A 13,296-nucleotide genomic window follows, 5' to 3' on the forward strand; every position below is an offset into this window, starting at 1 on the left:
AGAGGATTCCTTGCAAAACAGTCCAATGAGAACAGTTTTGGAGTTCTCCTGAATAGCACACCATGCAAACACCGTAATGAGAAAAAAAACAAAAATTCCACATGCTCGGCCTGATTCTATCGTGCTGCAGAGCAGAAACAAGGGAGAAGCCAGGCTTTCTCAGTTGTACAAATAGGCAGCAAATACAACACCTTTCCTCCAAAGAGGACTTAAAATTCTACTTGGAATAACTAACACATAGAGGTGAGTGTGTTGTTAGAGCTGGAATCTGGAAGGCTTTGGACTGAGCATGCTCATTACCCACAAGCCCACACAGCTCTCTGCTGTACCCTTGCTCAGCTTCACTCATTTCCCCACTTCCTGGGACAATGCCTTGGGACCCACCTGGCTTTCTCCCTCCCAGGACAGCACTTACTTGCTCTTTCTAGAGTTGCTGCCTCCAGAGCAAATAAGTTCTCTTTTTCTTTGGCCCCAGGAAGCCTGACTCTCTGAACTGCCCTCGCTGGCAGCCTGGGCTGTGTGTGGTTTAATCCTGCCCTCACTTTGAACCAGACATCAAGGAGGCTAAGAATCCATCCTGAATTCTCCATCTGTTTGTCCTGAGCCTCTCATTCTTATATCAATAATGTTCTTGGTAAATTTGACTGCGTATCTTATTACATGGAGCTGAGCAATGGGCAAGAACACAGCTAACACATCCTCTAATTTTTCTAAGGTTGATTTCATGAGCGGGATGAATGATTTTTCAAAGCTCCACCCTCAGCCCCTTTAGGCCTCTGCTCAAATCCTCACTTGCTCAGTAAGGTCATCAATTGAAACCCAGCCCCCTGCACTCCCTGCTTTAGTCTTTCCCATTATTATAAGTCACCCTCTGACTCACAATGTATTTAGCTCATCTGTTTGTTTATTGAGAGGCAGTATACTGCAGTGGTAAAATCCCAAACTCTAGAACCTAGACAATCCCAGCTGTGCTACCTACTGGCTGTGTGATCTTAGACAAGTTACTTAACCTCTCTGAGCCACAGCCGCCTCCTCAGTATATCAACAGTTCCTACCTCATGGAGTTTTTGTGAAGACTGAATGAGTTAACATGTGTAAAACATATATAAAGGACACATAGAAAGGGAATCACCACAACCTACTCCTTAGACGCCATTCAAGTTTCACCAACTGTGTTGTCCTTGATAACCAAAGGGTCATGTACTGCTTTTTTGTCATCAAGACTCTCAGTTCGCCTTTGGTCAGGAATAGTTCCCCAGTCTTGCCTTGATTTTCATGATCTCAGTACACTTTTGAAGAGTATAAGTCACTTATGCTGTAGTCACTTAATTTTGGTTGCTCTGACCTTTCCTTGTGATTAGATTTGTTGTCAGGAGCAACAAGATTTGATGTCGGGATGCCCTACATCATGAAGACACTTTGCCTACCTTGTTCAATAGCTGTATTCACCTAGCATATCATCGGTGCTAATCCATACAGTGCAGACAATCACGCCTCCACCTCAAGACTGAAGGACCACTTAAAGGGATAGTATGTTTTGTCTTCCCTGACACACTCACCCAGGACACACCACTGCTCACCTCTAGGACAGCACAGACACTGTATTCTGGGTGAGTGACATCATGGAGTACCCAGGCAGAGGCTGCTCCATGGCATTCCAAAAGCACATGAGCTTTGTGACCGATTGCTGGCCAGTAGAATGTGGGTTGAGGTGATGGAAGCCACTTTCAGGTTGTCCGGCCATAAAGCCCCTGGGTCAGCTTCTCTGATTTATCTTTCCTTGCCCCAACATTCAGTGGGCACTGGGGGTTGGCACCACTCTGTGGGAATTAGAGCAGCCAAGTCTCCTGATCTACAGAACCTGGAGATCAACTTCCATCACCGAGTGTCCTATGGGAGCCCCCAAAGATGGTAACCGCAACTAAATAACAGACTTGAAAAAAAATGGCTGTTGTGGGCAGAGGACATCAACAGGGCCTGGGATAAAACCAACCCCTACAGAGACAGCCAGTTAAATGTCATGAAAAGAGGGAGGAATCTCATACAGTGGAAGTCAGAAAAAGGATGGGTGGGTTGGTTAGTTGGTTTGATGAGGAGACAAGCTAAGGAGAGCAAGGCCAAGTTAGGAACTGGGAGCTGCTGGGAGAAGAGGAAATGCCCATAAAGGTGAAGCCCTTATTATGCAGATAGTTGTAAAGTGCTTTGCCATTTCCCCCACTTCAAGTCACTTGATGCCAAGTCCATCCAGCTGCTGGTGGCTGACCCCCCAAGTAGCCTTTTAAACCCCACCTGAGCCCAGAGAACTCAGGTGTGTGAGAGCAAGACTTCTGCCATCTTATACAGAGAAACAGCATCAATCAGAGAAAATTAAATTGCTATTTTGGGAGCACAGAGGAAATGGGATATGGAAAAAACTATGCCAAAAGGACAGGGGTTGGATAAAACCATGGCAGTGAACAAAAAGAAGGCTAGCAATTCCAGACATGTCCAATCAATCAACTATAATTAGAAAATAAATGAAAGAATAACTCTTGGGTGGATATATGCCAAGTGCTTTCACATAAATTACATCATTTTGTCTCATCAGTAAGCATTGCCATGTGGCAAGTGTTGTGGTGGGTGGGTACCAGGGTGAGGGGAGGGAGGCCTGGTCCATGCCTAGAAAGTCTTACAGACCTGTGTGGGGTGGGAGTCGAGAGGTGCTGGGACAGACAGACAGATCCACATGCAGTTACAAAGTTATGAGCACAGGGGGACAGAGAGAAGGGAATGGCCCACCCATTCTAGGGAACTAATAGTCTTCCCTCAGGAAGTGACATGGAATCCGAGTCTTGAAAGATTCACAGAACTTTTGTCCATACAAATACGGACAAGAACTATTCTAGATTCTAAGGCTGTATCAGTGAACAAAACAAAGTCCCTGCTCTCATGCAGCTTATATGTAGTTAGAGGGAAGAGTTATTGTAAACACATACATATAGCATGTGTATATCATACGTCAGGTGCCGCTAAGCACTATGGGGAAAAAATCAGGATAAAGGGAAGAGAGTGATGGAGAGAAACTATACAAGGGATTAGTAGTTTCTATAAGCTGGTTAAGGAAAGACTGTCTGAAAAAATGATGTTGGAATAAACCTGAGGAAGGAAGGAAGCAAGCCATATACAGACATCCAGGAAATAGAGAGGAAGCTATGCCAGGAAGAGGAATCAGCGAGTGCAAAGGCCCTGAGGTGGGGGCTAGCTCGGTATGTTTGATAAAGAGCAAGGAGGGAAGTGTGGCTAGAATGTCGAGACAGGGAAGGGTGGCAGGCCAGGGAGTCCAAGGGCTGACAGGGGCCAGACTATGGACAGCCTTGTAGAACGCTGAGCAGAGTTTGGTTTTTACACTGAGTAAAACAGAGAGCCAATCTATTTCGGGGGTGAGGGGTGCTCTCTGAGAAGCAGAATGACATGTTTTGACCAACATTTGTTAAAGATCATCTGGATTCTGAATGGAGAATAGAGTATAGAAGAGAAAGTGTGGGGACAGCAGTGAGACCTGTTAAAAAGACAAGTGGCTTGGGCCAGAACGGTAGAAACAGAGGTGGTGAACGTGAGTAGCTTCTGGATATATTCTGAAGGTACAGCCTGCAGGATTTGCAGATTGGATGAGGTATGCAAGAAAGAGGGGAGTCGAGGATGACCCCAAGCTTTCTGGCCTGAGAAATTTAAGAAATGGAGCTGCCATTTACGAATATGGGGAAGACATTTACAAGAGCAGATGTGAGTGAAATAGGTGGGAAGCTGGAGGCTGTTGTGAAGATGTTAAAGTTTGAGATGACTTTTAGGCAACGACAAGGAGATTTTGTGGAGGCAGTTGGGATGCAGGAGCGCGATCCAGGCTGCAGGTGTAACCAATTGGAAGGTGGTATTTAAAGTCATGAACCCAGGCCAGGTCCTTAAAGGATAAATGTTAATTTAGAAGAAGTAGGAGAGAGAAAGAAGAGGAAGGAATGTGACTGAAGTCCTGGGTGGTCCAACATTTCGAGGTGGAAAGCAAAAGGAGGAATGCACAAAGGAGGATGAGAAAAAATGACACTGCGCTAGGGAAACGCATCCAGCGGTGTCCCAGAAGCCAAGTGAAGAGTGAAATGAGAATTGCTGTGGATTTGGTAATGTGGAGGTCACTGGGAACCTGTTTCAGCAGAGCGGATTCAAGAGAGAATTGGAAAATAGAAAGCGATGATAGTGAGTATAGAAAATATTTGAGATTTGTTTAAAGGAAAGCAGAGCAATGGGACAGTAGCTGGGGGGAGCATAAAGTATTTTTTAAAAAGGTCTTTGAAGATGGAAGATACTACTACATGTTTGTATATCCTTGGGGACGAGCCACTGGCAAGGGAATGTTTGATGATGCAGGTGAGAGGAGATAAAACTGCAAGCGGGATGACCTGAGGTAGGTGAGAGAGCATAGCAACCAATACACAAGTGGGAGGGATCCATTTAGAAGAGAACACGTACCAGTCATTTAATTTGTTCAAACACAGAGGAGAAAAGGGAGTGTGTGTGGCGTCATTACGGATGTGTGGGTATGTGAGGTGGCAGAAGCAGGTGAAAGTGCTTTTCTTGCCATGAAATAGGAAGCCACAATTTCTTTAGCACTTACTATCAGCCAGAACTGTTCTTAGCAGTGCAATGCATGGCTCACTTAATCAGAACTGTGTGAAGTAGTTACTTGTGTTCCCATCTTGCAGATGAGGAATCTGAGGCATGAAGAGGGTAAGGGACATGCCACAGCTAGTATGTGGCAAAGCCTGGATGTCCTCTGAGGCAGTCTGATTCTAGATTCTAAGCTGGGAGAAAAGGAAGTAGAAAATAAACTTCTAGGAGAGTGGGAGAAAGAGTGGATTAGGAAAATATACCAGTAAGGGCTCACTTGAGATTAATGGTCCTAGAGATAAAGGAAAACCAATCAATATGTTTGGATGCTCTTCTCTAGCCTCATTCAGCTGTCTGGGAGCAAGCAAAGGGTAGATGGAAAGTTGTGATGAACCATGGTTGGAATTGGGCCAGATGAATACAATAACGGGAGCAAAAGAACCCAGGGTATGTGAAAGGTAGCAATTATAAAATGATCTACAGAATAAAAAATGATTTAAAAAAGAAGCTGACAATATGAGCAGTGAAAAGATGCCCAGACCAAGATATTATAGGTCCCAGTGATTGTTGGATTCTGGGCATTCAAAGACAAAAGTAGACGGATCAGAGAGTGTGGTCTGAATGGAACGAGATTCAGAAGGGATGCAGTTATGGACACTGACAAGCTCAGGATATGACCTTGGGGATGGGAAGCTGAGGCAGAGCAGAGGACAAGATCATTGGAGGAGAAGAGAGCAAGGAACTGAGAGGTCAGGATGCTGCAGAATCATCCATGTGGACATTGAAATGACCAGGCCTTATGAGAAGTAGGGTTGGAGAGAGAAATGGTGAGCCAGCACCTAAATCTTCAATGAATGAAGCAGAGTGACCTGGGTTGGGGGAGGTGATTTCAACAAAGAACACCTGCAGGTACTTTAATCTGATGACATATGTCATGTGGGAGACCCTGCTCGCTGCGCCATTTGTCATGCGGGGAGGCCTGCAGGGTCTCTGCTCCCGCTCCCCATACAAGAACGCAGGATATGGTGAGGCCAAAAAGGAACACCCACGGAGCCATAGGTAGGGGAGTCATATCGCTATATTCTCTCTGGCGGCACTATACTCTCAATGGAGGCTGGATTCACACTGTCCGCAAACCGCCATCCACACTTGCCAGCCCAGCCGCCATCTTCTTGCTAGCCCCCATTTTTTCTCTCTCTCCTCTCCTCTGCTAGCATAGCCACAGCAGTTATATTAGTGGCCAATGGCTCACTGGTTACAGCTGACGGCCAACTAGCCACAGCTGATGGCCATGCAATCACAGTTGGCCATTTACTACCTGAGCCAACACCTTTCTATGTGAGGCCAAGAGCCTGGAAACTACTTTCTGGGGCTCTGCCCCCACAACATAAGTTTCAAAACTGGAAGATTTCCAGTAGACAAGGGGAACCATTGAAGTATACTAAGCAAGAGGATGACCCTATCAGATATGCTTTTTGGAAATATATTTTAGGATAGTTTTAGACTTACAGAAAAATTGCAAAGTTAGTATAGCGTGTTTCCATATTCCCCATACCCAGAATCCTCTATTAATATCTTACATTGGTATGTTACATTTATCACAATTAATGAACCAATGTTGATATATTATTCATAATTAAAATCCATACTTTACTAAGATTTCCTTAGATCTTTTCTAATGTCCTTTTGTTTGTTTGTTTGTTTTTGCTCCAGAATCCTACCCAGGAGGATATCATATTACATTTAGTTGTCATGTCGCCTTAGGCTTCCTTTTAGCTGTAAGAGCTTGTCATGTGCTATGAATTAAAGTTGGAGATATCAGAATGAACTCACATGTAAACTTAATGTAGATACAAAAGATTCCATACAAAAATATCTATAAATATGTGTATATACGTGGGTTACTATACATAAATATATTTCCTTGCTCTGTCTGCCAAAAGAACCTAGAAACAGTAACAACGCAGTTAGTAACGAGCACATCTAGCATTCAGATCTTAGTTTCTAAAACCATTCTCCAATAAAAGGGACCAGAGCTTTGGAAAATGACCGGTTTCAGGCTGGGTGCAGAAAATATACAAGATGAGCCTGGAACACTTTGTAATGCCAGAAAATTACACACATACATCATAAAAACCCACAATGTTTAAGGGTTTGTCAATAGGACAAAAGATCCACCGAAAGAGATCCCAGTGACCAAGACTTACTCCCAATGTGAGAAAATGGTTCCTACCATCAGTCATCCCTTTACTTAAACTGTTTAATTCCCATATACATGTATAGTGGTTTCAAAATTGCTAACGCATCCCCCGGTGAAACATTATCAACTAAAGTACACTGTCTGTGTACAGTTTCTTTTGGCTTTAGTCTTAGAGGCCCCACTCATTTCCAGAGTAACTTACCCCAGCACCTTTCTTCCCCAGCCTTCAATGAAGTTGTTTGATACTTTGAAAACAACTATTTATTTTATCAGGTTCTACATTCTATCTGGGATCCTCCAGTCTCTTAAATGACTTTTTCAAATTTGCATATATTAAGGTCTACTTTTTCTGCTGTAAAAGTCCATGGATTTGACAAATGTGTAGAGTCATGTATTCACCATTACAGCAATATACAGAAAAGTTTCACCACCCTAAAAAATTCTCCTGTGTTTCATCTATTTAACCCTATTCCCATCTTGGATTTCATCAAATTCTTTTTCTCAATTTGATATGATAGGATTTTTCAATTTGATATGATGATACGATTTTTCTTCTTTAGCCTATTAATATGATGGATTATATTGATGGATGTTTGATTTATGAATTAGTTTTACATACCTGGAATAAATGCTACCTGGTCATTGCGTATAATCCTCTTTACCGTTTGTTAGATTCTGATATGCTTTTGCTGTTCATCGTTACGGCATCAGTGTTCAGGGGAGATAGACAATATGGGAAATCAGAGACGAGATGACTAGTAGGAAGACGACCGCAGTAATCTGGCTAAGAAATAGAAAGGAATCAAATTTCTCTTGCAGTGATGAGAATGGAAAGGATTAAGGGTTGGACTTAAGAAGTATTTAGAAAGTAGAATTGGCAAGATTTGGCAATAATGGAATATGTGGGAAGAGAAAGAGGAGAGCAAGTTGAGTTCTAGATTTGCATCTTGAGCTTAAGCAAGTATGTACTACAATTTATCAAATCAGATAATGCAGAAAGAAATGGATTTGATAGGAAAGGGGTAGAAATTTCACCTTTGGACATATTACCTATGAGAATATGACAGGACATCCAGATGGAGATTCCCAACCAGCATTTGAAAATACAGATACAGAGCACAGGAGATGAGATGTGCTGGAGATACAGATTTGAGAGTCACCTATGCAAGGTGACGGTTGAAGCCATGAATGTGGACAAGGAAACAAGGGAGACACTATATAAGCAATTATTAAGAATTCTAAAAATGTCTAACTCTCTAATGAGATATGGCAGTAAAAAGTTAATTCTTGTAAAGGTGAAAAAGAAACTACTACAATCCTTCGCTTTTTTTCTACTTTCAGACTTGATCCTACAGCAACTTCCTTCATTGTTTTTTTTAGGAAAAATACTCCTGCCTATTATTTTATCTTGGTCCCCTTAAATAACAATTCAGTCTTGCCTAACAGCAATCCCACATTCAGCCACAAATTGGATCCAGTTATAGCTGCAGAACTTGGACTAACTTGACAAGTACACAGCCCATAACTCTCCCTCCATGTCTGAATTGTTGATTAAATCATTTATGAATCTCTCTGTAGAGCTGTGCTCTGTGTTTTCTTTATATTATACCTCTCTTGAAATGTCTGGCAACTCTTTGGTCACTTTCTGCTTTGTTGAACCATTAGCTCAGAATTTGTTTTGCAGCTAGGGTGAAAAACAAAGAAAAAGTATTACCTCTATGTCCTGAAATTAAGCAGTGACTCCTACTGAAGTATAAAAATAATGATGAGGGCCAGCCTGGTGGCTCAGGTGGTTAGAGCTCCATGCTCCTAACTCCGAAGGCTGCTGGTTCGATTCCCACATGGGCCAGTGAGCTCTCAACCACAAGGTTGCCAGTTCAATTCCTCAAGTCCTGCCAAGGATGGTGAGCTCGCCCCCTGCAACTAAGATTGGACATGGCACCCTGAGCTGAGCTGCCTCCCGGATGGCTCAGTTGGTTGGAGCGTGGGCTCTCAACCACAAGGTTGCCAGTTCAATTCCTCAACTCCCACAAGGGATGGTGGGCTGTGCCCCCTGCAACTAGCAACGGCAACTGGACCTGGAGCTGAGCTGCGCCCTCCACAACTAAGACTGAAAGGACGGCGACTTGACTTGGAAAAAAGTCCTGGAAGTACACACTGTTGTTCCCCAATAAAGTCCTGTTCCCCTTAAAAAAAAAAAAAAAAAAAAAAAAAGAATAAAAAAGTAAATTACTAAAAAAAAAACCACCAACAACAGATGAATATCAATCAACAGACCTTTTTTTGTTTTTTGCACAAACATACCACCAGGTCCACAGGAAGGTGTGCTTGGGGAAAAACGCAGCGGGGTTGCTTGGGGCCACCTCACAAAATGTGTGTAGGCAGCAGAGATAATTTTTCTGGAATGGAGAACATTTTGTACTTAGAGTGTGTTTTCATTATATAAAGAAATGAACCTCGGTTATGATAAATAAAATTATCAGGACGAAAACTGCAGAGACAGATGAAAGAGCTCCGTTTATCTCATCCAGACACAGGCTTGCTTTGAGTTGTTGGCCTAGAAAAGACTCAAGTATGGGTTTTTTTTGTTTTGCTTTGTTTTATTATTACTCTCTTTCTTTGATCCCTTTCTCAAAGCCCAAATGACTAATTCAAACCTTCTTACCATAGTCGGGATTCTTAAGTGTCAGGATTTGAATAAGACAGCAAAAGTTCAACAAATCCTTTTAATTAATCTAAATGATAAATTTTCCTTTTTAAAAGTTCCCATTAAATCATCCACTCGTATATTTTCCCTCTGTACTGGCACGTTATTCCCTTCCAGTAAACAAGGGGGGGCAGGGAGGATGAGATGAGAGAGAGAGAGAACTCACAAATGTCATCTTAAGTGAAAGTAGCCAGACACACAAAAAAGTGCATATTATATGGTTCCATGTATATAAAGTACAAAAATTGATATAAAAGACTCTACGCTGTTAGAATTTAGAATAACGGTTTACTCTTCGGGGGGGACAGTGACTGCTAAGGAGCAGAGAGGGCTTCGTGGGTATCGGTGATGGTTCATACATTGATCTGGATACTGGTTAGGAGGGTCCATCCAGTTGGCAGAAATTCTCTAATCTGCACACTTACATGTGGACTTTCCTATAAGTACATTACACTTCACTAAAACTTTAAAAAACGGGTGGCTGGTTGGCTCAGTTGGTTAGAGTGCAGTGCTCATAACACCAAGGTCGCCGGTTCGATTCCCATGTGGGCCAGTGAGCTGCACCCTCCACAACTAGATTGAAAAAAAAAAACAAAAACAATGACTTGACTTGGAGCTGATGGGTCCTAGAAAAACACACTGTTACCCAATATTCCCCAATAAAAATTTAAAAAACAATTAAAAAAACCAAAACTTTAAAAAATAAGGAAAAAATACCATCCCTCTTCATGAAAACAAGCAGATGCAAATATAGAGGGAAATAACAACACACAACATTTAAGGAGTGCTCCCCATGTACTAGGCCCTGCTCTGAGCACTTGGCAGGTCTCTGTTTTACAGGTGAAAAAACTGAAAACCTCACATGGAGCTTTTCATGACTCAAGAAATTCACAGGTTTGGCTGGCATTCCACCAAATGGACATGCAGTGTACAGCACACCAGCAGCAGCAAAGAAACAGTACCTTAGCAAAGAAGCAGAGAGAAATTCTAGGGCCAGCTGTTAATACAAGAATGTTCATAGCAGCTATATTCATCGTATGTAAAAATTGGAGACAACCTAAATAACCATCAGCAATAGAACGGATACCAGAATTGTGGTATAGTCACACAATAGAAGACCAAACAGAAATAAAAAGCAAATTATGCAATTGTGCTGTTTGGTATTTACTCAAAGAAGCTGAACATTGATATCACATAAGAACCTGCATATAGAGTTGATAGAAGCTTTATTAACAGCTAAAACTCGGAAGCCACCAGGATGTCCTTCTGTAGGTGAATGGATACATAAAATGCGGTATATCCAGACAATGGAATTTTATTCAGCACTAAAAAGAGACATGTGGGAAACTTAAATACACATTATTAATGGAAAGAAGCCAATCTAAAAAGGCTACACACTGTATGATTCTAACAATAAGACATTCTGGAAAGGCAAGACTATGGCGACAGCCACAGTGATTCCCAGGGGTTGGGGCGAGAAAAGGATAAATAGGAGGCGCACAGAGGATCTTTAGGGCAATGAAAATATTCTGGATAATACCATAATGATGGATACATATTATTATGCATTTGTCCAAACCCATAGAATGTTCAACACCAAGAGTGAACCCTAATGTAAACTCTGGACTTTCCGTGATTAAAGATGGGCCCATGTGGGTTCATCAAGTATAACAAATGTCCCACTCTGGTGGGGATGTTGATAATGGGGGAGGCGGTGCATATGTGGGGGGCAGTGATTATACGGGAAATCTCCGTACCATCTACTCAGTTTTTCTGTGAGCCTAAAACTGCTCTAAAAAAATAAATTCTACTAAAAAGAAACCATGACTACAAGCAGCAATATGGAGCAGTCTAACATACATATTGATGAGCAAAAGAAGCCAGATACAACAGAGCACAAACTATATGACTCCACGTATGTGAAATTCAAAGATACATAAGAGTAAGGTGATAAAGGTCAGCAGTAGTTACCTCTGGAGGGGAGCATTAATCAGGAAGGAGCACGAGAGTTTCCTGGAGTGTTGGAAATGTTCATCTCAGATATCTGTAAGTGCACACGCGTGCACACACACACACACACACAGAGCATTTGAGTCTTCCAATTTCACGAAGAGGTCAGAGAGAGGAAAGGGTTGAGAGGGGTTGTTCCATAAATACAGCCCAGCTGGATCAATGATTTGAGGTGAAAGAGTACAGCCTGAGTGAAGAGCCAGGGTCCTTTTAGTCTATCTTCTCTGTAACTTCTCATTAGAAACCCATTTTATTTTGATTCTAAGAAAAACTTAATTTATTTCATCATTTTTCTTAACATTTGAAGTGGATTGTGTGATCTCATTTGGTACAAGTTAATTTAGAGAGCTATATTGGAGGGAATGTAATTATCTGCCCAGGTTTCAAGTTGCTCGAACCCCAAACATGAGCCTTCTGAGAGTCTCACAGGTTTTCCTGTTTATATTCAGAGACGGTGGGGAGGAGGACTTCTGACTGAGCTGTGACCAATTCACACCTCCTGCAGGACCCACTAGCTCTTGAAATTTGATTGTTGCTCACTCTCTAAAGAGAAATAATGCATGACTGAAAGGCTGACGCACTTTTTCATGAATCTATATCAGGGGTGCCAAAAAAATGTATGCACATTTTAGGAGATATTATCTATGTATTACTTTTTGAAGTTGTATTAAATTATGGTAGCAATGTGTAGTATGACGTTTGCTCAAAAGATGGCATTAACCAAATGAATGCTAGCATCACCATGCGACAGGCAGGGCCGTCAAAGAAAATGGCGGAAGCACGGTTGTCGTTCCAGAAGCACAAGACCATTTTGAAGTGGTATTTGAAATTCAAGAACATTGCGGAAGTACGACGACAATGGAGGCGTGAGTGTGCAACAGAACCTCCAACTTCACACCTCCTGACTTCTACCTTGGGGGACCTTAAAGGATGTGGTGTACCGCAGAAAACTGGCTACACGGGCGGTACTTCAGGAAGAAACTGAAAGGACATGTGCAGTGATACAAGTGGACACTTTGGTCAGCGTTGCTCAAGCAGTAGTTCGCCGTCATCAGAAGTGTCTGGACGCTGATGGTAACCACTTGGAGCACCTCTTGTCATTGCAGAAGTCAAACGTGACTTGTATTCATCTTTTGTTATCGGTATATATTGAGTATTATAATTTTAATGGTTTTTTCCTTTCTTAAAATATGTATACATTTTTCTGGCACCCTCTGTTTGTTTCTTTTTTTATAAAAGGGAACATTTTGGTAGGTGACTCAGCAACTGCAGAGATGATAGTAACAGGATGTTGAGCTGTATTTGGCAGGACTTAACTAAAGGTGACACTGTTCTGTTCACCTTCTATGCATCCGATGTTCTCACTTTACCTTATTTAATCTGCATCAATCTGTGAGGTAAATTTTATTATGTCCATTTTCCTGATAAGAAAAATGAAGGTCAGAATGATTAAACTACTTGTCCAAGGTCATTTAGCCAGTATTCTCAGATGTCCCTGCCTCGGTTTTTAGAAAGCATGGCTCAGAGAACCATGACACCTTGGTTACTAGTGGGGGCAATTCCCCAATGTGATTGTTATCCATGGAGTGAAAACTAGAGATGAGTGATGGCTGGACTGAAGAACGGTAACAAGATGGAAGGAAATGCTCCAGCATGTAGATATAATTGTGAGTGAGCCCCACAGTCTGAAGAACTCATTAAATTGACGAGCTTCAGTCAGTCAGATAAACACTGAAACATT

The sequence above is a fragment of the Rhinolophus sinicus genome, linkage group LG12 (assembly GCF_036562045.2).
Source record: "Rhinolophus sinicus isolate RSC01 linkage group LG12, ASM3656204v1, whole genome shotgun sequence".
Lineage (NCBI taxonomy): Eukaryota > Metazoa > Chordata > Mammalia > Chiroptera > Rhinolophidae > Rhinolophus > Rhinolophus sinicus.